General features: G+C 36.3%; 1 long non-coding RNA gene across 3 annotated transcripts; it reads right to left on the reverse strand.

Moving 5' to 3' along the window:
* Window positions 1-4,677: 4,677 nt before the first annotated feature.
* LOC309804094 lies at window positions 4,678-24,120 on the reverse strand. 3 transcript variants are annotated; one of them, XR_014294055.1, is made up of 6 exons: window positions 23,893-24,120; window positions 22,771-22,929; window positions 20,415-20,595; window positions 17,474-17,648; window positions 5,150-6,957; window positions 4,678-4,850 (listed from the first exon to the last, which is right to left on the reverse strand). It is a non-coding gene; the product is annotated as an uncharacterized lncRNA (long non-coding RNA). The 3 variants fall into 3 exon arrangements; XR_014294056.1 differs by having other exon boundaries at window positions 4,678-6,957; XR_014294054.1 differs by lacking the exon at window positions 17,474-17,648 and having other exon boundaries at window positions 4,678-6,957.
* Between the last annotated feature and the right edge of the window lie 1,669 nt (window positions 24,121-25,789).

Consider the following 25,789-nt stretch of genomic DNA (forward strand, 5'->3'; position numbering starts at 1 on the left):
TACACAATGATTAAAGGATCAATCCAACAAGAAGATATAACAATTATAAATATACATGCACCCAACATAGGAGCACTTCAATACATAAGGCAACTGCTAAGAGCTATAAAAGAGGAAATCGAGAGTAACACAATAATAGTGGTGGAGTTTAACACCTCACTTTCACCAATGGACAGATCATCCAAAATGAAAATAAATAAGGAAACACAAGCTTTTAATGATACATTAAACAAGATGGACTTAATTGATATTTATAGGACATTCCATCCAAAAACAACAAAATACACATTCTTCTCAAGTGCTCATGGAACATTCTCCAGGATAGATCATATCTTGGGTCACAAATCAAGCCTTGGTAAATTTAAGAAAATTGAAATCGTATCAGTTATCTTTTCGGACCACAATGCTATAAGACTAGATATCATTACAGGAAAAAATCTGTAAGGAATACAAACACATGGAGGCTAAACAACACACTACTTAATAACCAAGAGATCACTGAAGAAATCAAAGAGGAAATCAAAAATAGCTAGAAACAAATGACAATGAAAACACAATGACCCAAAACCTATGGGATGCAGCAAAAGCAGTTCTACGAGGGAAATTTATAGCTATACAAGCCTACCTTAAGAAACAAGAAACATCTCAAATAAACAACCTAACCTTACACCTAAAGCAATTAGAGAAGCCCCAAAGTTAGCAGAAGGATAGAAATCATAAAGATCAGATCAGAAATAAATGAAAAAGAAATGAAAGAAATGATAGCAAAGATCAATAAAACTAAAAGCTGGTTCTTTGAGAAGATAAACAAAATTGATAACCCATTAGCCAGACTCATCAAGAAAAAAAGGGAGAAGACTCAAATCAATAGAATTAGAAATGAAAAGGAGAAGAAACAACTGACACTTCAGAAATACAAAAGATCATGAGAGATTACTATGAGCAACTCTATGCCAATAAAATGGACAACCTGGAAGAAATGGACAAATTCTTAGAAATGCACAACCTGCCAAGACTGAATCAGGAAGAAACAGAAAATATGAACAGACTAATCACAAGCACTGAAATTGAAACTGTGATTAAAAATCTTCCAACAAACAAAAGCCCAGAACCAGATGGCTGCACAGGCGAATTCTATCAAACATTTAGAGAAGACCTAACACCTAACCTTCTCAAACTCTTCCAAAATATAGCAGAGGGAGGAACACTCCCAAACTCATTCGCCAAGGCCACCATCACCATGATACCAAAACCAGACAAGGATGTCACACAGAAAGAAAACTATAGGCCAATATCACTGATGAACATAGATGCAAAAATCCTCAACAAAATACTAGCAAACAGAATCCAACAGCACATTAAGAGCATCATACACCATGATCAAGTGGGGTTTATTCCAGGAATGCAAGGCTTCTTCAATATACGCAAATCAATCAATGTGATATACCATATTAAAAAATTGAAGGAGAAAAACCATATGGTCATCTCAATAGATGCAGAGAAAGCCTTTGACAAAATTCAACACCCATTTATGATAAAAAGCCTCCAGAAAGTAGGCATAGAGGGAACTTTCCTCAACATAATAAAGGCCATATATGACAAACCCACAGCCAACATCACCCTTAATGGTGAAAAACTGAAACCATTTCCACTAAGATCAGGAACAAGACAAGGATGTCCACTCTTGCCACTATTATTCAACACAGTTTTGGAAGTCCTAGCCCCGGCAATCAGAGAAGAACAAGAAATAAAAGGAATCCAAATTGGAAAAGAAGTAAAGTTGTCATTGTTTGCAGATGACATGATACTATACATAGAGAATCCTAAAGATGCTACCAGAAAACTACTGGAGCTAATCAATGAATTTCGTAAAGTAGCAGGATACAAAATTAATGCACAGAAATCTCTTGCATTCCTATACACTAATGATGAAAAATCTGAAAGTGAAATTAAGAAAACACTCCCATTTACCATTGCAACAAAAAGAATAAAATATCTAGGAATAAACGTACCTAAGGAGCCAAAAGACCTGTATGCAGAAAATCATAAGACACTGATGAAAGAAATTAAAGATGATACAAATAGATGGAGAGATATACCATGTTCTTGGATTGGAAGAATCAACATTGTGAAAATGAGTATACTACCCAAAGCAATCTACAGATTCAATGCAATCCCTATCAAACTACCACTGGCATTTTTCACAGAACTAAAACAAAAAATTTCACAATTTGTATGGAAACACAAAAGACCCCAAATAGCCAAAGCAATCTCAAGAAAGAAAAACAGAGGTGGAGGAATCAGGCTCCCTGACTTCAGACTCTACTACAAAGCAACAGTAATCAAGACAGTATGGTACTGGCACAAAAACAGAAAGATAGATCAATGGAACAGGATAGAAAGCCCAGAGATAAACCCACGCACATATGGTCAACTTATCTTTGATAAAGGAGGCAGGAATATACAGTGGAGAAAAGACCGCCTCTTCAATAAGTGATGCTGGGAAAACTGGACAGCTACATGTAAAAGAATGAAATTAGAACACTCCCTAACACCATACACAAAAATAAACTCAAAATGGATTAAAGACCTAAATGTAAGGCCAGACACCATCAAACTGTTAGAGGAAAACATACGCAGAACACTCTGACATAAATCACAAAAAGATCCTTTTTGACCCACCTCCTAGAGAAATGGAAATAGAAACAAAAATAAACAAATGGGACCTAATGAAACTTCACAGCTTTTGCACAGCAAAGGAAACCATAAACAAGATGAAAAGACAACCCTCAGAATGGGAGAAAATATTTGCAAAGGAAGCAACTGACAAAGGATTAATCTCCAAATCATACAAACAATTCATGCAGCTGAATATCATAAAAACAAACAACCCAATCCAAAAATGGGCAGAAGACCTAAATAGACGTTTCTCCAAAAAAGATATACAGATTGCCAACAAACACATGAAAGAATGCTCAACATCATTAATCATTAGAGAAATGGAAATCAAAACTACAATGAGGTATCACCTCACACCAGGCCGAATGGCCATCATCAAAAAATCTACAAACAGTAAATGCTGGAGAGGGTGTGGAGAAAAGGGAACCCTCCTGCACTGTTGGTGGGAATGTAAATTGATACAGCCAGTATGGAGAACAGTATGGAGGTTCCTTAAAAAACTAAAAATAGAACTACCATATGACCCAGCGATCTCACTACTGGGCATATACCCTGAGAAAACCATAATTCAAAAACAGTCATGTACCAAAATGTTCATTGCAGCTCTATTTACAATAGCCAGGACATGGAAGCAACCTAAGTGTCCATCAACAGATGAATGGATAAAGAAGATGTGGCACCTATATACAATGGAATATTACTCAGCCATAAAAGGTCACGAAACTGAGTTATTTGTAGTGAGGTGGATGGACCTAGAGACTGTCATACAGAGTGAAGTAAGTCAAAAAGAGAAAAACAAATACCGTATGCTAATACATACACATGGAATCTAAAAAAAAGAAAGAAAAGAAAATGGTCAGAAGAATCTAGGGGAAAGACAGGAATAAAGATGCAGACCTACTAGAGAATGGACTTGAGGATATGGGGAGGTGGAAGGGTAAGCTGGGACAAAGTGAGAGAGTGGCATGGACATATATACACTACCAAAGGTAAAATAGATAGCTAGTGGGAAGCAGCTGCATAGCAAAGGGAGATCAGCTCGGTGCTTTGTGACTGCCTAGAGGGGTGAGATTGGGAGGGTGGAAGGGAGGGAGATGCAACAGGGAAGAGATTTGGGGACATATGCATATGTATAACTGATTCACTTTGTTATAAAGCAGAAACTGCCACACCATGTAAAGCAATTATACTCTGATTAACATGTTAAAAAAACAATATATGGGGCTAAAACAAATAAAGAAAAACCTATTGGGACTTTTTGTGCACAGATTTTTTACAGTCCCTTAGCCTTATTGAACTTAGTTGTCTACTTAATCCTCCATGTTTCTGAATCAATTACTGCTTTGGCCTCACCTTTTCTGGAGACTATTTACTGAATATTTACTGCTACCAATCCAAGACTAAGCACTTTACATGCATTATTTAATTTGATTCCTGTAATAATCCAATGAGGCAATGTTGTCTTCCTCTCCCTTAGTTCCCCACCCCAACCCCAAGTTTACAGAGAAAATGGAGGTTCAGAGAGGAGAGACAGCTGTATGGGGTCATGTCATTTGTAAGTACAGATTAGGGGTTCAGTAAGAGGTCAGTTTCACTCTAAAGGCTCTTAGTCACTGCAGTAGACCACCTTCTTTTGAATGGGGTTCTCATTGTTATTTGGGAAGCAAATTTTAGCTCAAGATACTATTCAGGGCCACTGTTTCCAAGGCTTTGGAAAATACTTCACATACCTCCCAGGTGATTTTGCTGCCTGGAATACAAATGGGATATCTTCTTTTTTTTTTTTTTTTTTTTTTTTGTAGTACGCGGGCCTCTCACTGTTGTGGCCTCTCCCGTTGCGGAGCACAGGCTCCGGACGCGCACGCTCAGCGGCCATGGCTCACGGGCCCAGCCGCTCCGCGTGGCATGTGGGATCCTCCCCAACTGGGGCACGAACCCGTGTCCCCTGCATCGGCAGGCGGACTCTCAACCACTGCGCCACCAGGGAAGCCCGGGATATCTTCTTAGTTGAGCAGAAGGAGAGGGCATTGCAGTATGGTCACTGTCTCCCTCTAAGGCTCCACAGGTCCCTCCTCCTTGCTGCACTTGATTGAAAGGTCTTCTGGTGGAAGGAGCCACATGTGTTCTATTCACTTCCCACAACAGAATTCGCTTCTTTCTTGAATTCACTTCTGTACCCAAACAGACACAAATAAGTTCCTTGAAAATACACAGTTAATGGTCTTTGAGCTGTCCAGTTCTGTACTTCAGAGTGTGACCTTATGGCCATTTTCTTAGAATACTAATAGCATATACTTTTATAATCCTTAGTATGTTACAAGCATGGGTCTAAGCATTCATATTAGTTTCCTGTGGCCTTTATCAAATTACCATAAACTAGGTGACTTAAAACAACAAAAATATATTGTGTCACAGTCCTAGAGGCTAAATATCCAAACTCAGTATCATTGGGCTGAAATTAAAGTGTCACCATGGCCATGCTCTCTCTGGAGACTCTGGAGGAGGACCTACTTCTTTCCTCTTCCAGATTCTGGTGGGTACTGGCATCCCTTGGTGTGTGGTCACATCATTCCAATCTCCACCTCCATCTTCACATCACCTTCTTCTATGTCTGTCTGTGGTCAAATCTTCCTCCCTGTTATATATACCCGTGATATATTTATATACATGTGATCACTTCTAGTGTCCACCTGGATAATCTCGGCATATCAAGATCCTTTACTTAATCACATCTACAGAGTCACTTTTTACCATATAAAGAGACATTTACAGGTTCCAGGGATTAGGACCAGATATCTTTGGGAGCCATGATTCAGACCGCTACAGCACATTACACATATAATTCACTTAATCACACAGCCATTGAGAGAAATATAGTTACTATCTCCATTTACTGGTGAGGAAATTGAGACAGAGAGAGATTATACAACTCATCCAAGATCAAATAGTCATTAAATGGCAGTATCTGGATTTGAACCCAGGTTCCATCATTCCTATAGAAGAATTCTCCAGACTGATGTGCCAAGACAGAAATCAAATGAAAAGAAGTTTCTCCTTTAAAGGCAGTAATCCTAGGTTATGGAATTTCCCCACTTTTTCATCTTTGGCAGGACTCTTTGTTCCATTGTGTACTTTATCATCTTATATACACAAAATCACTTTAAGTGCAGGGTTTTTTAGAATAATGTGAGAAAAGTATGCTATATAAACTGTATCCAGTTGAAGTATTTGCTGAATGAATGGACTTCCAACCAATCTATCAAAGGAAGACCATTGTTGGCAATAAGCAGTAAATAAGCTAGATACTCCTTATCATTTTTAATTTTTAAGATAGACCCTTCTGGAAAAGCTTTCTAGACCCCTGTACTTCCAATATTTCAGCCCTAAATCTTCTTTGGTAACCCATAGATTCCAGGAAAGGGTTTTCTAGACTAAACATTCCATGCCATCAACTCTGTCACACTTCTAGTAGACAATCCTGTAACCTTTGGGCTATGGAGACCTATAGCCTTTGCCCTTTGAAGTCTTTGACCTACCTATCTCTGCTTTTCTTGCTCAGGTGAGGCTATTTTAACGAATCAGCTTTTCTCTTCCAGGAAGCTCTGTATTTATATCCTTTCCCAAGTCTACATTCTCTATAGCACCATTCAAACCAAATCATTTTCTATTTCTCTCCCCCATACACCCAGTTTCACCAAAGCAAATTTCATAGTTCTTCACATCACCACGCTCTTAGGGTCAGGTCACTTGGCCCAAAGGCCACATCTTCCTTCCACAGAATCTCATTCTCCTTTGACCAAACTAGCACAAGAGCTCACATGCACTTCAGTGTATAGCCTTAAGCTGTCCCACCAGTTCTGAGACACCACAGGTATTGCTATTCTACAAAATACTGGAAAAATGTATTCAAAGAATAATACCACATCATATAAAAATATTTTTTTAAATATTATATGTTGGTAGGTGGAATAAGACAATCCTTCATATACTTCCAGTCAGCATGTAAATTAATATAATCCTTTTAAAAAACAACTTGACATCATGTATCAAAAACCTTGAACATATTAATGATCTTTGATCTAAGAATTCTATTTTGTAAATTGCTGTAGGTTAAGGTGCTGTAACTGCTTCCAAACATGTAAACTGGTTTAAACACAAAAGAGGTTTATTTCTCACTCATGTGACAGCCCTGGTAGGGTGACTTTCCTAGACATCCTGATTTAAAGATGAGGAGGCTTGTTTCTAAAGCACTGCCATTCCCTATGTCATCATCTGCACCTGGAAAACAGAAGAGACAAGAGAGCACGGGGAAGCTATATTCACTTAAAGCCTTAATCCAGAAGTGACAGACATCACTTTCCCCCACCTTCCACTGGTAAAAGTGGTGCAAAGTCTATACAATACAATATGAAAACATATTTAAAATATAAAAATTTAAAAGCAAGAGACATTTGTAAAGAGTATAAATTTAATTAGGTTAAAATACTCTTATCTATAGAAAAAATTTTAATGCAACAAAATTTTAACTGATATTATCTATGATTTTTCACTTTGTTTTGACTTTTTATATTTTACATTTTTAGTGATTATTTTACTGCTTTTCCCTTGGTTTTTTTGTCTGCTTATCATAAAAGTTCCTTTAAGTAATAAAATATGACAGATGTAGTTGAAATCCCTTTACAATGTCTCCTGAGAACACTCTCCTCACCCCAGAGAAAACCTTTTCTGGAGTTTGTGCATATTTTTCCTGATCAAGTATTTTACTCTGGGTATGCAAGTATGTTTGAATAAAAATCTATGATTACTGGAATATTTTAAATTACTTGAATGGTATCTATTTTTATTTTCCATGTAACATTATCTATTCAATATATATCCACATTTATTCTACAGCTCTAGTTCATTTATTGCAACACTTCCATAGTGTTTCATTGAGTGAATATAATACAATCCCTTCATTCATTCACTATATTTGGATATTTAGGGGTCTTCAATTTTTTGCTATTCCAAAGAAATATTGCAATGAACATTCTTTTATATGCTCCTTGTGAACTTGTGATAGATTCCCTAGAATATATTATCAGAAATGAAATTTGTTGGTCACAGGTTAGGATCATATGGAGGTTTATTAAATATGGCCAAATTGGTTTCTCATTGAGTTCATATTCTACTAGGAAAATATGAGGTTCAATTTTCCATACCTTTTGGCCAATTCTTTGACTCTTTCTCTATTTTTGCCAGTTTTACAGCATTTAATGATATTTCTGTGGTTTTCATTTTCCTTTCACTGATTAATTATAAGGTTAAACATTCTTATATTTTTGTTAGACATTTAGATTTCATCTAATAACTGCCTATTTTAATTCTTTGCCATTTGTGTTTATTTTTTACTAATTGATTTCCAGCATTCTATATGTGTGTGTGTATATATATATATATATATATATATATATATATATTCTCAAAACTCAACTCATTTTAAAATATAAGCATCCCAAATGTCATTGCTGATCTTGTGGTCTGATATATTGCTTGACAAATTAACCTAAAAGTCAAACTGATATTTGCTAACTCTAGTGGGAAATTATATTTTCAAGTTGTTTTTATTTTCATCAATACATGTAGTTCACTAAAGGGATTTCTTGGGACAAACATAGATTCCACACAGATCAAAGAAAGACAAGCACTGAACTTCTTATAGTTCACCTTCCCTGTAGCTAAACACAACAGAATCTAAACATGCTGCCAACTGTCGAGGATTTTCGTACTGCTCATCCAGGCTTAAATATCTGCTAATTGAGATAATGGCTACAGTCCATCAGTTAATAGTATTTACAACAAAAATATATGGCCAGTACTTGGAAGGCCAGACATTAGCTAATGTGAGTCATTTCCACATGACAAAGAGATCATTTATATTGCCCCTATGAATTCCACTTGAGTACTGTGGCATCTCCCAGGCTTGACCTTAAAAGTAGATATTGGTGGCTCCTTATGTGTTGACTATTGGGTGACTCTGAAAAAGCCTACTCGTTCATCACAGATTATGAGGTACAGACTGAAAGAAACTCTAGAGTTTGAGAGAGGTAAGGGAGAGATGAGAGCAAGAAGAGACAGAAAAGATTAGAACAGAGATTGAGCAAATTAAGTCTACTTTAGTCAAAATAGGTGGTAGTTTATGCTAAAATAACAAACCCTAATATAATGACTTAACCCAATAAATAATTTTTCCTTAAGTACATTACATATTCAGCATGGGTTAGAGAAGGCTCTGACCAATGTAATTATTTGGGAGGTAAAAGCTTCTGTGATCATCAGAGCTTTCTCTCCAAATTGATATATATCGTTTCTGACCACACTTGGTTGTCCCTAGCAAATCTCATGGCCACCTATAACTTCAACGGGAACTGATAGACTTTCCATGATATGCCTGGAAAGAAATTGGAAATATTTGATAAACAGCATAGTGACTATATAAAACCATCATTCTGTTTATCAAATGTGGTTCAACTGCTTCACTCTCTGTCCCCTACTCCAAGAAAGACAGTCCAAAAATCCCATTCATGGGACTTCCCTGGCAGTCCAGTGGTTAACACTGTGAGCTTTCACTGCAGGGGGCATGGGTTTGATCCCTGGTCAGGTTCTTAAAGATTCCCCATGCCACATGGCACAGCCAAAAAAAAAATTCCCACTCTGTCATGGCATTAAGCTCAATACCTTGGCTCTCTGCAATGCATTCATCAGTCTCTACCTCAAATTTGGATGTGGTGGCTACTCTAGAAATGGAGACCTGCCAACTAAAACAAGTTAAATTCCAACACACACACACACACACACACCCATACATTAGGGTATACATAGGCTAATGCTGGAAGCAATAGGAGGCCAATTCAGGAAGTTAAGAACTGCTGAAAAATACTAGTTTAGTGATTTTTCTGTGACTTTTATCAATAAGCAGGATCAGGAAGTAGTCTGGCATTTTATTCATGCTAAACTAGGCCTAGGGTGATACCTGGAAAAGATAGACACAAGGAGCTTCCAATGTTTTGCCAATTAATATGATGAAGTTAAAACCCTGTGTAGCCTGTATAAAGATAGATAGGCAGCAGGATATGACACAATTTACTTTTATCCCAGGGATGTCTGTCAGTTTCTAGGTCTGCAAAATTAAATTCCCTTGTGGGCTAACTAAATTTAAACTCCAGGACTCCTTTAGCAAATGCATTTCTCATCTATTTCCACCTCATTTTCTTCCCATCTGTCCTGCCTGTGCCGTCTACAGCCCCTGAGCTCATTTGGACTGAAGTCTCATATCTGTGCTTCTGGCATCTAGTTTGTTTGGTCCCAACTGAATTTTCCCCTACGGAAGATAGATCTATAAAAAGAGAGGGAATATTTTTCACAAGGATGGGGAACTTTCACAGAGCAACTGTTTTCATTAACTGATGGCATAGTTGGCTGAAAAATAAATGATAAATGAGAAAGTATGGGGTATCTTTTAATATGTAGATTATACTTCAAGAGGAGTAACACCAGGAAGTAAGGAAATAACCTTGTAACAAGTACAGAATGCCAAACACCAAGGGGAATAAACAATTGAAAAGAAAAAAACCTGGGGAACTTTTAAACAGAAGTCAGTGAAGGAGGCTTGCCCTTGCTGTCAAAGTATGATCTTTGCACTAGCAACATGGGGATAATCTGGGAATTTGTTAGAAATGCAGAATCTTGGGTTCTGAAACTTACAGAATCAGAATCTGCATTTTAACCTCATCATCTGGTGATTCATGTGTGGGTCAATGTTGGCACTCATCTAGATTATAATTATTAAAAGTTATTAAAATGAAAAAATATAATTGTTCATATGTTCTTGTCTTCAGAAAGCAGCATCGAACACAATGCCTGACAACTAGTCGATTATCAGTGACTATTTATTATTAAGATCAAACTATCCCTTTTGAACTAGAAGTATTTCTTTTCCTGTGTAGAATATAATTGCTGAGATAAAGTATATGTGGACAGCTAAGCAATAACATAAAAACTGGAAAACAATTTTAAGTAGAGGAATTTCTTACCATTTGTATATTCACATATTCCTGTCCAGGTACACATACATAAATCATGTATACAAATATGTTAAATTGTTATATAAATTTAAAAGTATATCCAGGGTGGTGGGGTGGTGGTGTGATGAATCAGACAATTGGGATTGATGTGTATACATTGATGTGTATAAAATGGGTGACTAATAAGAACCTGCTGTATAAAAAAATAAATAAAATAAAATGCAAAAATTAAAAAAATAATAATAAAATAAAAGTATAACTTTTGTCACTAAGTATTTTTATATAATAAAGGATACTTGGGACTTCCCTGGTGGCACAGTGATTAAGAATCCGCCTGCCAATGCAGGGGACATGGGTTCGAGCCCTGGTCCAGGAAGATCTCACATGCTGCAGAGCAACTAAGCCCGTGCACCACAACTACTGAGCCTGTGCTCTAGAGCCTGTGATCCACAACTACTGAAGTCTGCGTGCCTAAAGCCCGCACTCCGCAACAAGAGAAGCCACCGCACCACAACGAAGAGTAGCCCCAGCTCACCGTAACTAGAGAAAACCCGTGCGCAGCAACGAAGACCCAACGCGGCCAAATAAATAAATAAATATTAAAAAACAATAAAGGATACTTGGACACAGAGATGGATAAGTGTATACATCACATATAAGTGGCAGAATATGGAATAGGAGCTGATCATAATCTAATCATAATCTTACATTATATCTAATAATTTTAGATATAAAATTATATTACATTATATCTAATAATTTTGAGGCTTAAATATTTTAATTAAGGTTAATTACAGTAGTATTCCATGATGAATTTCAAACAAGAATCAAGTTACAGTTTGAATGGTTTGGTTTTATGGTCATGTTCTTCTGGAATTTTAAACTAATAAATAAAAATTTCATCTTCAGTTTAAAATATTTGTCATTATTTATAATCATATATTTCTAATATTTGTTATTTTATGACTATGGGCTACTCTTCTGCTTTCTAAATAAGATGGATTAAATTTAATTTGAATGTTAAGGCTTTATCTCAGGGAAATTTAAATTTTACTAAATGTTATCATAAAGTTTTAAATCTGAAAGCTTTCTTATACTTGATTTATTTTAATCTATTTAATTTTTATAACGAAAGCCATAAAACATAAAGTGATAAAACTAATTTATTTAATATTTTCCATGTGTTATCCACTTATGCCATACTGTTTTTCATGAGTAAAGTTCCTTTGCTTTAAAACATAAATATACATTAGCATCAGCTTTTATTATGCATAATGCCTTATTATTTACATCTATGAAGGCTTTAAAAATAGGGAATATAGAAAATTAAAACATATTTATTCTAAAGTAATCCAAAATTTTATGCATTCCATGATTACAATATAAGAATATTTGTTCACATAGTGGGTAAAATGCAAAATGCAAAAATAAGTTTATTTTAATATAGGATTATAGATTTTTGCTATTCTAGCCATTTACCTAATGTTATATATTCTTTTCAATAAAAAGTGGGTTTTCTCTGTGTGTGTACATGTTCTCTCATAATCTGTGGCTGGAATTTTCATCTTCTTAATGATAGATTTAGAAAATCATAAAGTCTTAATTTGAATTGAATTAGAGATATTAGCCTTCTTCATAGCTACTGTTTTGGTTCTGTTTAAAATTTTTCACCTCCCGAGTTCATATTCTCTCATCATCTAAAAACTTTATTGTTTTTGCTTTCACATTGAGATTTGCAATCAATTTGTATTGATTTTTGCTTGTGGCATAATGCTGAAACAGGCTTCATTATTATCCCACATGGATATCTAATTTTCACAGCATAATATTTTGAAATCAATGTAAATTTCCCACCACTCTCTAGTGCTACTTTTTTCATAAGTCAAATGTCTATATGTACACAGGTATGTTAATGGTTTCTGTATTTTCTTTTTTCTTTTATTTTTCTGTTTGTGATGCTATGATAATATATTAAGTATTTTAACTGTATGATAGATCTTTAATTAAAGATTGAATTTACTTAATAGAATATTCAGATTTACTATCTTCTTTTGTATCAGTTTAAGTAAGTTGTATTTTTCTGAATGTCTAACATACATTTAGCTAAAGTTACAGAAAGAAAAAAGAAAGAATGGGACAGAAGGAGTATTTGAAGAGATAACAACTAAGAATTTCCTAAAACTAATGGAAGACTTCAATCGTTAGATTCAAGAAACTCAAATTCTAATCAAGATAAAATTTAAGTTAGTGACAGATAAATAGGAAGATGGTTAAAGAAGTCACAAAAGTAGAGAAAGGAAAAGCAAAGAGATAGACTATGTAGAAAGCAAGTAGCAAGATTGTAAATTTTAACTCAAATACTGTTGATACTGGTTATAATTTCAAGTACTAGTTACATTAAATGTAAATTACTAAGTGCTAGGATTGGGATTTTTCAGAACGTCTCAGATGCCTTAAAGCTGTTCTATAGTCTCTGCAAGAGCTGATTCATTCCCAGTTTACGCTAACTCCTAGAATGCAATTTTTTGAGTCTTAATCTATGGCATTGGGTGTTTATAAGGGTTCCCACAATTGGTGGGCTCTGGAGGATAACTTTTGCTCCAATATCCCCTAATTTCTTCAATAGTATTGCTCAGCTTCTCTACCACTACTTCAGGGTTGACCAAAGACCTCTGGGCCAAAGCAGCCCCAGAGGGATGCTGCATTTCTCTGCATTTGTGTCAAGATTTAATTCTCTGCATTTCTGTCTTCTCATCCACTAATTTTTTACTGTCTTGTTAGGACAGTGATCGCTTCAAGTAAATGTTTTACAACAAATTTTGTGCAAGTTTTCTAGTTGTTCTCAGTGAGAAGAGTGGTTTTAATTACCTAGTTTGCTACTATCAGTAAAGATAATTCCCCTTTTGTTTTTTTACATGTCATTTCATCTCTTTCTAATCTAGTTAAAATGTTTTCTTCATTTATTAAGCTTATTAAAAATAAGAGTTTTAATAGAATAGCATAAGATCCATTGAAAGTCAGAATCTCAGAATTCAATCATTAATATTATATTTAATATTTATAAGCCAAGGGTTTAACAGATTCATGGTATGCAATGCCCCATACCCAATTCTATCAATATTAAAATGGGCATAAGATTCATGCAAGCACATTTAACATCAATTTCCTTTACCTTAGCTAACTCTAAGGAAAAACATAGTGAACATAGATATAATATTAGGGATATGGGGAAAGTAGACTCCAAATATTTATAGCTTAGAAGACACACGAGAGATAGGAATACCATGAAGCTGAAAGAAAGGATAGAAATAAAGGTAGATATGTGCAGAAGACAAATTCCACTTTCTCTCAGTTTTCCTAGGATTTACTATGGCTCTTTGAAGCTGTTCTAGAATAGCTGGCAGTTCTCCTAGTATGCAAATAATGTTGAACTGTGGGTTCATATGAATCCTTCTCCCATCTCAGTTTCACAGCTTTATGCTTGGTTATTCTTGATAATGAAAACAAGGCCAGATTGTATGGCCAGTTAACAGGCTGGATGAGACAGCTACCAGAACTTAAATAAATAGAAGTTAGTCTTAAATAACTCAAAGGCTTTCAGTTGCTTTTCTTAGTGTGAATGAGCATTGTGTAGTCAGTTGGCAAGAGACGGACTCAGTTACTTTAATACTTCAAGTTTTGCTTAATGCAGATTTGTTCAGAAACTGCTTATGGAGTAGGGAAGATTTCCTGGTTAAGACAAAGTCTCTGATGACTGTTGAATAATGAGTATGAATTAGAAAGGTTGAAAAGGGCATGGGGGAAGGGCAATTGATGCGGGGAGACAATTAAGAGATATATTTTAAGATCTCATTATGTGAGAACCAAAGGAGCAATTTCTGACTCTAAAAAGACAAAAGTTTCTGACTTGAGTAATTGGGTGGGTGGATAATGGTGCCGTTTACTGTTATCAGAAATGCAGTTAGGTTGAAATCCTGAGATGCATCCATATTTAAGAACTGAGTTGAGAAAGAGGAGCAAAGCGCTTTGAGATAACATAGAAAACCCAGAGAGGGCTTCCCTGGTGGCGCAGTGATTGAGAGTCCGCCTACCGATGCAGGGGACACGGGTTCGTGCCCCGGTCCGGGAAGATCCCACATGCCGCGGAGCAGCTGGGCCCGTGAGCCATGGCTGCTGAGCCTGTGCGTCCGGAGCCTGTGCTCCACAACGGGAGAGGCCACGACAGTGAGAGGCCCATGTACCGCAAAAAAAAAAAAAAAAAAAAAAAAAAAACCCAGAGAAAGTAGTGTATTAGAAGCCAAGAGATTCGAGAGTTTCAAGAAATTAAGTACTCAAAGATGTCAAAAAAACCCTACATTTCTAAAGAAAAAATTTAACAAATTTTGTTTACTGTTATCCAATAAATAATAAATAAATATTGGACTTAACAATAAGTTGATGATTAAGTACTTTTATAGAGCAATTTTGGCATCAAAAATAAGATATCATTGAGTTAAGATGCAAAGGAAGTAAGTAACTGGAAATAACAAGGTCAGAGTAGACTTTCAAGACTTTATCTTAGTTATAGGGAGACGGGATGGTAACTGTAAAGAGGTGCAAGATTGATGGAGGGTTTGTTTGTTTTTTTTCCTCCAGAAGGAATAAACTTAAAGACTGAGAAAGACCCAAGGGAGTGATAGGATAAATATAAGAGAAAAAGTTCATAACTGATGGAGAAAATACCAAGTGAGAAAGAGCAGTCTTGATGGGAAGTACTAGAAAGTGGTTGGCTATAAAAAGGAGAGGACATTTTTAACAACTGAGGATAGGCGAAACTGCTTAATGAAGATGAAGATGTGAACATGTTTGTAGAAGATTAGTTGTGTAGATGATGCATGATCAGATGCTAAACCAAGCAAGATACATTGATTAAGCTGCACTCTGAAAACTCAGTTGAAGTTGATTTTAATATAAATGTTATAATTATGAGGAATGACAATTTGTAATAGTCATCCACATAATGAAGTCTCTAAATAAGATAAATTATACAGCGAACAAATCCAATAATAGATTTTCATAAAACTCTTGCATGCAAGACTGAAGTTGAATGACCATTATGGGATATACGGGAGTTGATAACGTTCCACAAAGGTTATATTCTCATCAGTTAGGCTACCCTGAGACTTCGAGGACATCCAGTCCGTCAACTAAAGAAAATGCCAGTTGTCAGGATACAGAGAATATATGAGACGGCAGAAATCAAAGAAGAGGACATGCCTAAAGATATGATACAACATAAGAGCTCAGAAAAGGGGTTTTGAAGATTTCACTACAACTCACTGCACCTAGTACTCTTTTATTTATATTAGCCTTTGCTATTTAGATAGAGATCACACATCCTTGTTTGCCTGGTCTACAAGTGTTGTCCCAGCCTCCTTTTCTATTCAGCATTTGTCATATGGAAAGCCTAGATTTAGGCACACCTAGCTGAATGTTAAAACTAAGAAAGGTCACGCTGGAGTTGAGTGAATATGCCAAGTTAGGAGAGCCAAGAAATTTAAATCAGATGGCCATGGCTGTTGGAGTTTGTCCTAAGCCACTCCTAGCCAATGCAGTTTGCTTTAATCTAATCTGACCTTGTTATGCTTGGTATTATAAGTTTAGCTGCTCAGACTATAGGAAATTAGCTAAGGCTGAACTACTGACCTGATGATAAAAATCTAATCTCAGGGAAAATGCCTAAGAGGCTCATAAACCCCTGGAACCTTTCTCAGGGTCTCCTAGGCTAAGAGTCAGTGCCCTAGAAAGAAGTAATTATTTGCCACCACAAGTGATCAGGAAAGGATTGTATTAACATTTTTTTTTAAGGAGAGAAAAGGGGGGAAAAAAGAAAAGAAAAATCAAATTAACATCTCCTCTTCTCCTGTTAACTTGCATTGCCTTCCTTCTTTTCCTTCCTCATCTCCCTCCCCATCCTGGAAAACTAACTTATAATTTGAATATTGTTTCTTGAATACAAAAATCAATGCAAAATATTCAATAAGCAGGTAAGGGATTTTATGCTTTAGCTCAATGATTTGCCAACTTTCACACTGTAAACACCTGGAGGGTTGTTAAAACACATTGCTGGGCCTGCCTTCAGAGTTTGATTCAATAGGTTTGGAGGAGAGTCAGATAATTGCATTTCTAAAGTTCCCAGGTGCTGCTGCTGCTGCCCCAGAACCACACCTGAGAACCACTGCCTAGTTCTACGTAGCTGCACAAAATACCCTCTTCCTTGTGTGGTACTTGAGAAATCCCCATTCATTTTCCCCCCACCACATGGCTTCTTAGAGTCAATGAAAATTCAGGTGTGCATTGAAATCCCAGATCACTCCCGATTAGCCATGTGCTTCAGGAGACTCTTTGTGACCCTCAGGATGCTCTTGTAAGAATAAAATTAGAACATGTTAAGCTAAATGGCTACCAAGCTGCCTGATCACAAATCCAAAAGTCCATTGTTACCAACACAATGCCTGTAGGAGATAAATAGCGTAAACGAGAGCATCCTGTGTTAAGCGTGCACAGCTTGGACATCTCAGCAGGCCAGAAAGAACTTGTGGGCAGTCACTGAAGCGACAGTTAGTTCACATCCTCGTACGACTGCAATTTTAATGATAATTGGCGATTTTAAAGACTACTTAATAAAATTAAACAGTAAACCACCGTTCTAATTTAGTGCTTCTTAAATTTTGGGGGGGTTCTAGACTTACTTTGAGAAACTCAGGAAAGCTATGGCCCCTTTTCCCAGGTTGGTGCATCCAATTCGTTGGGGAAACAGATCTCCTGCGGGATCTATGTTTTCCAAATTCAGAACCTCTGGCTCTCAGTGCTTCAGGTTGATCCCTTCCTGATGAACAAGCAGTCTCACAATCCTATGGGCTACATCTGAGAAGATTTCAAAATCAGAAGGCAGGAGCCTACTGACCAGTCAGTCTCTGTTTTTAACTCAATCCTCTTTTGTCCTAGAACTCAGCAGCTAGATTAGTTTCAGCTGTTGGGACAAAATACCATGAACTTTGTGGCCTAAAACAACACAGATTTATCTTATACCTCTGGAAGTCCAAAGTCCTAAAATCAGAGTGTTGGCAGGACTTCCTTCCTTCTGGAGGTTCTCGGAGAACCTGTTTTCTTGCCTTTTCCAGGTTCTTGCTAGAGACCACTAGCATTCTTTGGTCTATGGCATGGGCTTCCATCCTCAAAGACAACAGTTTAGCATCTTCAAATCTTTTTGCTTTCATCTTCCTGCCTCTGACTTTGATTCTGATTCCTCTGCTTTCCTCTCTTCCTTTATAAGGCCTCCTGTGATTACACTAGGCCCACCTGGATAAGCTAGGCTACACTTCTCATCTCAATATCTTTAACTCAATTGTATCTGTAAAGTCCCTTTTGTATTTAAGGTAGCATATTCACAGGTTCTGGAAATTAGGACATAGAAATCTTAGGGTGTATGTGGGAGAGACATTATTCTCTCCACCACAGCATTAATTGCATTTACATCTTTCTAACATGCACTAGCTCTTGTTTGATTACCTTTACTTTCAAGACCAGTCAAATAAAATGAATAATAACTGTGGATTTCAGTTAATATCTTAAACTTACTTCTAACATTTGGTAGAAGTTAAAAGTTCTAACAGTACTTAGTAGAAGTTATTACTTCTAACAACAGCCTCTCCAATGAATTGTGAAAAACTTCTAAAATTAGATGCTGGTAGCCACAAGTTAATAATTTTGCTTCCAATTCTCTAATGTAAAACCTGTACACTATGGAAACATGGTCTAATGATCCTATATTTTGAGATCAATTGAGAAACTATAGAAAAAGAACAAAGTAGGGGCTTCCCTGGTGGCACAGTGGTTAAGAATCTGCCTGCCAATGCAGGAGACATGGGTTCAATCCCTGGTCTGGGAAGATACCACATGCTGCAGAGTAACTAACCCTGTGTGCCATAACTACTGAGCCTGTGCTCTAGAGCCCATGAACCACAACTACTGAGCCCATGTGCCACAACTACTGAAGCCCACACACCTAGAGCCCATGCTCCCAACAAGAGAAGCCACCACAATGAGAAGCCTGCACACTGCAACGAAGAGTAGCCCCTGCTCACCGCAACCAGAGAAAAGCCCACGTGCAGCAACGAAGACCCAATGCAGCCAAAAATAAAATAAAATAAAATAAAAATTTATTTTAATAAATAAATTTATTTAAAAAAAGGAAAAAGAACATAGTGGGCAGCTTATCTTAAAAGTACAATGTAATCAATCAAAGCTCTTGCACTTAAAGTGTAAAAAACACCATGAACATGCAATGAGAAAGACATGACTTCACAGAAATATTGTCAAAAATAAACTGTTATAGTTTTTTTTAGCTGACTCCATGATCAATACGAGTTTTTTAAGATAATGCAATTTTAAGCTGCATTAATAGTACTATATTTAGAAAAGGGGATAACATTCATTCATTCATAAAAGATCGTTTTGAAAGCATCTATGTGCCAAGTACTATGCTAGACAATGGAGATACTCTCCACTTTGTACTGCTACTCTGTCCTCATTAAAAAAAAAAAAAAAGAAAAAGTTAGGTTCATATAACCTGGATAAAAAAATGACATTACCGTTACAGGAAAACGCTTAAACTTTAAACTCAATAAAATCTTTGTGCAACAATTTTTTCTGAATTATTACATCTGATCATGCAGATTTATTAGCAAAAATGCACTTTAAAATGTTTATTGTCATCTACATAATGCATCTGTTTTTCAAAATGTTCAAACATCATCAACAGTTTGAAAATTTTTTCTTTTCTGTTTTAATTTTGCTTATATTCCTCCTAAATATCTCTCACCATGAACTGTAATCATTTATAGAATTTTAATTCTATTATTTTTAACTAAACTTCTAATATATTGCAATTTTATGCTGCAATAAGACTAGTAAAAGAGATATTTTAAAATAAAAGATAATTTTTAAGCAAATGATTATGTAGTTGACACTCTAAATTGTCTCAACCTTTTCCACAGACTCAAATCTCTGTTTTATTTATCTGTATATTTCAGATATACACATATTCTTAAAATTCCAAATTGATATGTAAGTGAGCAGATGCTATTTGTGTTAAAAGTTTTATGCCAAAGAAGTAATTAATTCCTCTCCTTCAGTAAAGTAAACACAGAAGAAGATGGGAAAACATGAGCAGTGACTGGTGAATGTATCAGGTCACAAACTCAGGTGCACAGGAAGTGAAACTAGTTCTGGTTAACTTTTGATCACTTCACTTCACTTCACCTGCTGAGTTGTCCATCATTCCAATAGCCCATCTGGTCTGCAGATCAGACCAGTGGCACATCAGTGGCAGCTGAGTCATCCTTCTCCCCAACTTTATAGCTTTTTATTCCAATTCTTTCGTTACTATCATGCCCCTCTTAAAAGCTTGGGAAAATACTTTGCTGTGCTCCCAAGCCATGCTGGCACAAGAAGAAATTCTCCCATGCTATCTCAGACCATTTTTGCCTAAACAAAATTTGTTTAAAAAAAGTTTGTTCTCTAAGTCTGTGAGTCTGTTTCTGTTTTGTAAATAAGTTTATTTGTATCATGTTTTTAGATTCTGCATACAAGCGATATCATACAATATTTCTGTTTCTCTGTCTGACTTACTTCACTCAGTATGACAATCTCTAGGCCCATCCATGTTGCTGCAAATGGCATTATTTCATTCTTTTTAATGGCTGAGGAATATTCCATTGTATATCTTCTTTATCATACCATATCTTCTTTATCCATTCTTCTGTTTATGGACATTTAGGATGCTTCCATGTCTTAGCTATTGTAAACAGCCCTGCAATGAACATTGGGGTGCATGTATCCTTTCGGACCATATTTTTCTCCAGGTACATGCCCAGGAGTGGGATTACAGGATCATATGGTAGCTCTATTTTTAGTTTCTTAAGGAACCTCCATACTGTTCTCCATAGTGGCTACACCAATTTACATTCCCACCAACAGTGTAGAAGGGTTCTCAGGATGCCTTTATTTTTTTTTTAATAAATTTATTTTATTTATTTATTTTTGGTTGCATTGGGTCTTCATTGCTGTGTGTGGGCTTTCTCATTGCAGTGGCTTCTCTTGCCACGGAGCACGGGCTCTAGGCACATGGGCTCAGTAGTTGTGGCACGTAGGCTCTAGAAGAGCACAGGCTCAGTAGTTGTGGCTCATGGGCTTAGTTGCTCCGTGGCATGCAGGATCCTCCCAGACCAGGGCTTGAACCCATGTCCCCTGCATTAGCAGGCGGATTCTTAACCACTGCACCACCAGAGTAGCCCTTCTCAGGATATTTTCAATGACAGCTAACTAAAGGGACTTTATTGCCTCCCATAAATAAAAGTCCAGATGAAGAACAAATTGTAGAGTGGTCCAATTAGGGCCTTTGCTCCATTTCTCTGCAGTTGTCAACTCTGCACTTCCATATGTATGTGTCAGGTTTTTTTTTGTTTTGTTTTTTGGGTTTTTTTTTTAGCTTGATTCCCCTTATCATTGTAACAGAACTGCCATCAACAATTATGGCAACCTGCGCCCTTATTCACATCTGGCTGGAAAGTCTGGCTTTCCATTGCTGTCCATTAAAAGTAAGGAAGGACCTCCTCAGAAAACTTGCCCTGGTGTCTCATTAATTAGAATATGAGGCTCATTTCTATTCTTAACAAGTCACTGGTAAAGGCAATAGCAAGACCAACCACTTCTAGCCCATGAAATCGTTACACAAATCTTATAAATAGAAGGAGAAAATCATCATCATCATTATCATTACCATCACTATAATCAACATTCCAGGTAGGTTTAGGAAATTAAACATATTGGTCATTTATGGACTTATTTTTTCTACTAGAGACCTCCACTCCTGCATCTTGACAGTTACAGTCCAGGGACCTATTCCCTAAGCATGGAGCTTCAAGCAGGCTTTTTCTAAATTTCTTATATCCAAATCTTTCCTTCTCATGCCCCCTCCTGCAAGCCTTCCCCATCAAGCACATTCTCTCTCCTTGGGGGGTCTGCTAAATAAAAGTAAATAAATATATTATATACTATTCATTCATTTAATTGCCATTTAATTAAACTCCTTGTTTTTACTGACCTTGATAGCTTTAAAGAATACAAGACAAGTATTTTGTAGAATGTTCTTAACTGGGATTTGTCTGATTTCTTTTTCATATAAGACTGGGGTTGTCTATAGGTTATTGCCTACATATTGCCTTTTTTTAGTCCAGTGTCAATAACTAACATCTAAGGAAAGCATATGAGAAATCTGTATTATTGCTTTGCTCTTCTCATATATAGAACTTTCCCACATGTCCTGTAAAAAATTGATTCATTTTACTACAAAACTCCATTTGATCTAAACGTCTTTCATGTTTTCATACAGCACAAAATTAGATCATAATAGCTTCAAATAACATTCTCTTTTTGGATTTAAATAGTTTATGAAGGTAATTAAATAGTTAAATCAGGTGTTTTGATGCAGATCAAAGACAATTGACCATTCATAGACTTCCTCTTTAAGCTTAATAGTTTGGCTTGCTTACCAATCACCAAAATATTTGACTGACACAGGATTTACAGGCATAGGTTTGATCATTAGCTTTGATATAAACCAATTAGTTCATATTTCTCCCTTACTGGTTTTCTCGGCACCATCAAAAAAGAATTGCCTTTTTGTTTACCTACCTCAGTCTGACAGAAATTTGTTCATTATGTTATTGCCTTTTTGGCATAAGCTTTCATGTATCATCTTCAATATTTTTAGCTTGTCTTCATGAGAATATAATATCTGGTCTGAATACTGCAGCTCTTAATATATGGAGAATTGCTTTAATTTTCCATTAAGTTATTGACAATTTATAAAACATATATTTATAGAAAATGGTATTTTTTGGTCTCAGATGTCCAGTTAGAGATAATAGTACATTCAAGAAATAGCACAAAGAGCCACAATATAAAAAGATAGCAAATGCGTTACCTATTTCCATTCCCACATCTGGCAGCTTGGGGTCAGCACAAGTTTATCTTTGACCCACCCATTACTGATAACGCATTCCTTGTTCTCATTCATCGTGCACAATGAAGCCATAGTAATTGCTTGGCTGCTCTTCCTATTTCAGATGTAATTCACAAACAACTAGAAAGAAGTAACATAGCTGTCAATTGTGAATCATCCTAGAAGACCCCCAAGAAGCACAGTCAATGAACAGTCCTCTGAGTATCTATCGGTAGAGAGGCTTCTTTGTAATTCTATGTCAAGATTAAAAGTTAGGGAATTGAACTTTAAGTTCAAGCCAGAATTAATCTAATTTCCATTTGAAAAGGCAAGATTTCAGCACTTAATTTCAGGCAATTTTGGCTTCTCTTCCTTCTATCATTTCTCTTGACATTGGGTCTTAAGTTTTTGAGAGTGTGCTAAGGATACTTGGGGAGGAGGGGGGTATTGGGGCTGCTTAAATAAAGTATGATATAGGCATCAAAAACTACTGTAAAAAGTGAGAAAGCTCTTTGTATACTAATTTGGAAAGATCTCCCATATACATTATTAAATGGAAAACTTGAGGTACAGAATAGTATTTTATATGCTTGAAATGGGCAAAGAAATAAGAATATGTATTTATACTTATTATATCTTCATAAAGACACACTGAAAGTTTTCACAAGAAATGAATAAAAATGGTTCTCTACTAAGGGCAGGAGACAAGTCAGGATGGAACCAAGACTCATCAATGTATCTTTTCATCTTGCTTTATGTATTGTTTTATTTAAAACCAGATGGTCTATTTAAAAGAAAATACAAATAAAATATTTAAATTCTCTCTTGACTCCACATACACTTCAAGCTCTTTCTCTGTCCCCATTTAATGCAAAATTTCATAAAATTATCTCTACTTTCTCACCTACCATTCACTCTTCAACGTATCTGAACCTGTCTTATTGCCTCCCCACCAGTACTCTTGCTGAAGTCATTAATGATACGTATTTTGCCAAACCCATGTAACAGTTTTCTTTCTAGCCCCGTCTTTCTAGATCAATCTGTATCATTCTACACTATTGACTATTACCTTGTTAGGTCTGTGACACAGTAGCACTCACTTACCTCTTATTTCTCTGATCACTCCGGTGTTTCCACTTCCATCTGAGCTCTAACTGTTGGTTCTCCTTATACGTTGGTCCTAGGCTCTCTGGGCTTGGTCTTGGGTCATCTTTCATCCTGCTACTAGAAGGTGTCCTTGAGCTCCTTAACATTTACATTTATGTGGCAACTCCAAAATTTTATCTGTAACTCAGACCACCCACTGAGCTCTAGACTGGTGGGGACATGCACTCTTGGATTATTCCCAGTACCGTGTTACCACAGACAATGCCCAAGTCAATGACCTTGTAAATATTTCTTTCTGCGTACAGCCAGGTGCATCTGTTTGAATAAATTCCCAGAAATGAGATCACCAGACCAAAGACACATGTTTTAAAATGTTAATAGATTTTGCTAAACTGATTTCTATGGGGTTATATAACTTTACACTTGCATTAGCAATATATGAGGGCCTTTTTCCTTATTCCCTTGCCAACTGTTGTGAAACTTTTGAATTTTGCCAATGTGATAAGTGAAAAATAGAAGCAAAGAGTATTTCCAGTACATGTTTCCCTTATTATGAATAAGGTTGAACATTTTTTACACTTAATTATTTTCTCTGAACTGCTTATGTTCATAACCTTTGTTTTTTTTTGTTGTTGTTGTTGTTTTTGTTTGTTTTTTTTACTGTGTTACTTATCTTTTCTAAGAGATCTTTATTTAAGAGATTACCTCTTATCTGTGATACAAGTTGCAGATATTCCCCCAGTTTTTCATTTGTCATTTGATTTTGTGGTGTTTTTTTCCCAAGCAGAAATTTCTCATTTTCTTTTTTTTCTTTCTCCTTCTCCTCTTTCTCCTCCTTCTCCTTTCTCCTCCTTCTCTTCTTCTCTCTCTTTCATGTTTCCTCCCCACTCTCTCCTGCCCCTTTCAGTCTCCTCTCTTTCCTGTCCTTCCTTTTATATACTCAAATATCTTTATCTTTCCATTTTGATTTGCAAATTTTGAGTTATAGTTGGAAAGGCTTTTGCCTCTCCAGTGTTATAAAGGAATTGGTCCATATTTTCTTTCAGTGTTTCACATTTAAATATTTCAAGTGCTTAGAGGTTATCCTTATATACAGTGTGTGGTATGAATTTATCTTTTCCAGATGGCAATCTTGTTGTTTCAAGAAGATTTATTTAAAATTTCATCTTTGTCCTATTGCTGTCATACTGTGTACTAAATTCTTGTCTTTGTTTCAAACTTTTGATCATTTTCCATTGGCCTACCTGTCTATTCATGAACCAGGGACACACTGCTTTAATTGCTGAGAGTTTATAATATGTTTTATTTATTTATTTTTTAAATTAATTTATTTATTTTTGGCTGCATTGGGTCTTTGTTGCTGCACGTGGGCTTCTCATTGTGGTGGCTTCTCTCATTGTGGAGCATGGGCTCTAGGTGCGTGGGCTTCAGTAGTTGTGGCTCGCTGGCTTCAGTAGTTGTGGCTTGCTGGCTTCAGTAGTTGTGGCTCACGGGCTCTAGAGCACAGGCTCAGTAATTGTGGCACATGGGCTTAGTTGCTCCACAGCATGTGGGATCTTCCTGGACAAGGGACTGAACCCATGTGCCCTGCGTTGGTAGGTGGATTCTTAACCACTGCGCCATCAGGGAAGCCCTTATAATATGTTTTAATATGAGATATGACTCATTAGCCCTCATGGCTCTTCTTTTTTCAAAATTATCTTAGATATTTTTCCACACATACTTTAAAATCACCTTGTCTAGTTCTAGAATAGGGAAGTCTTTTTAAATATGGAAAATAACAGGACATACTTATATACTGAGGAAAATAATCAAATAGAGAGGAGAGGTTAAATTCAGAGGTGAAAGGGAGATAATCAGGAAAAATTCTTAAGTGGGACAGAGAAGATGAGTT

This window comes from Mesoplodon mirus (genome assembly GCF_964341445.2).
Source record: "Mesoplodon mirus genome assembly, chromosome: 5".
Lineage (NCBI taxonomy): Eukaryota > Metazoa > Chordata > Mammalia > Artiodactyla > Ziphiidae > Mesoplodon > Mesoplodon mirus.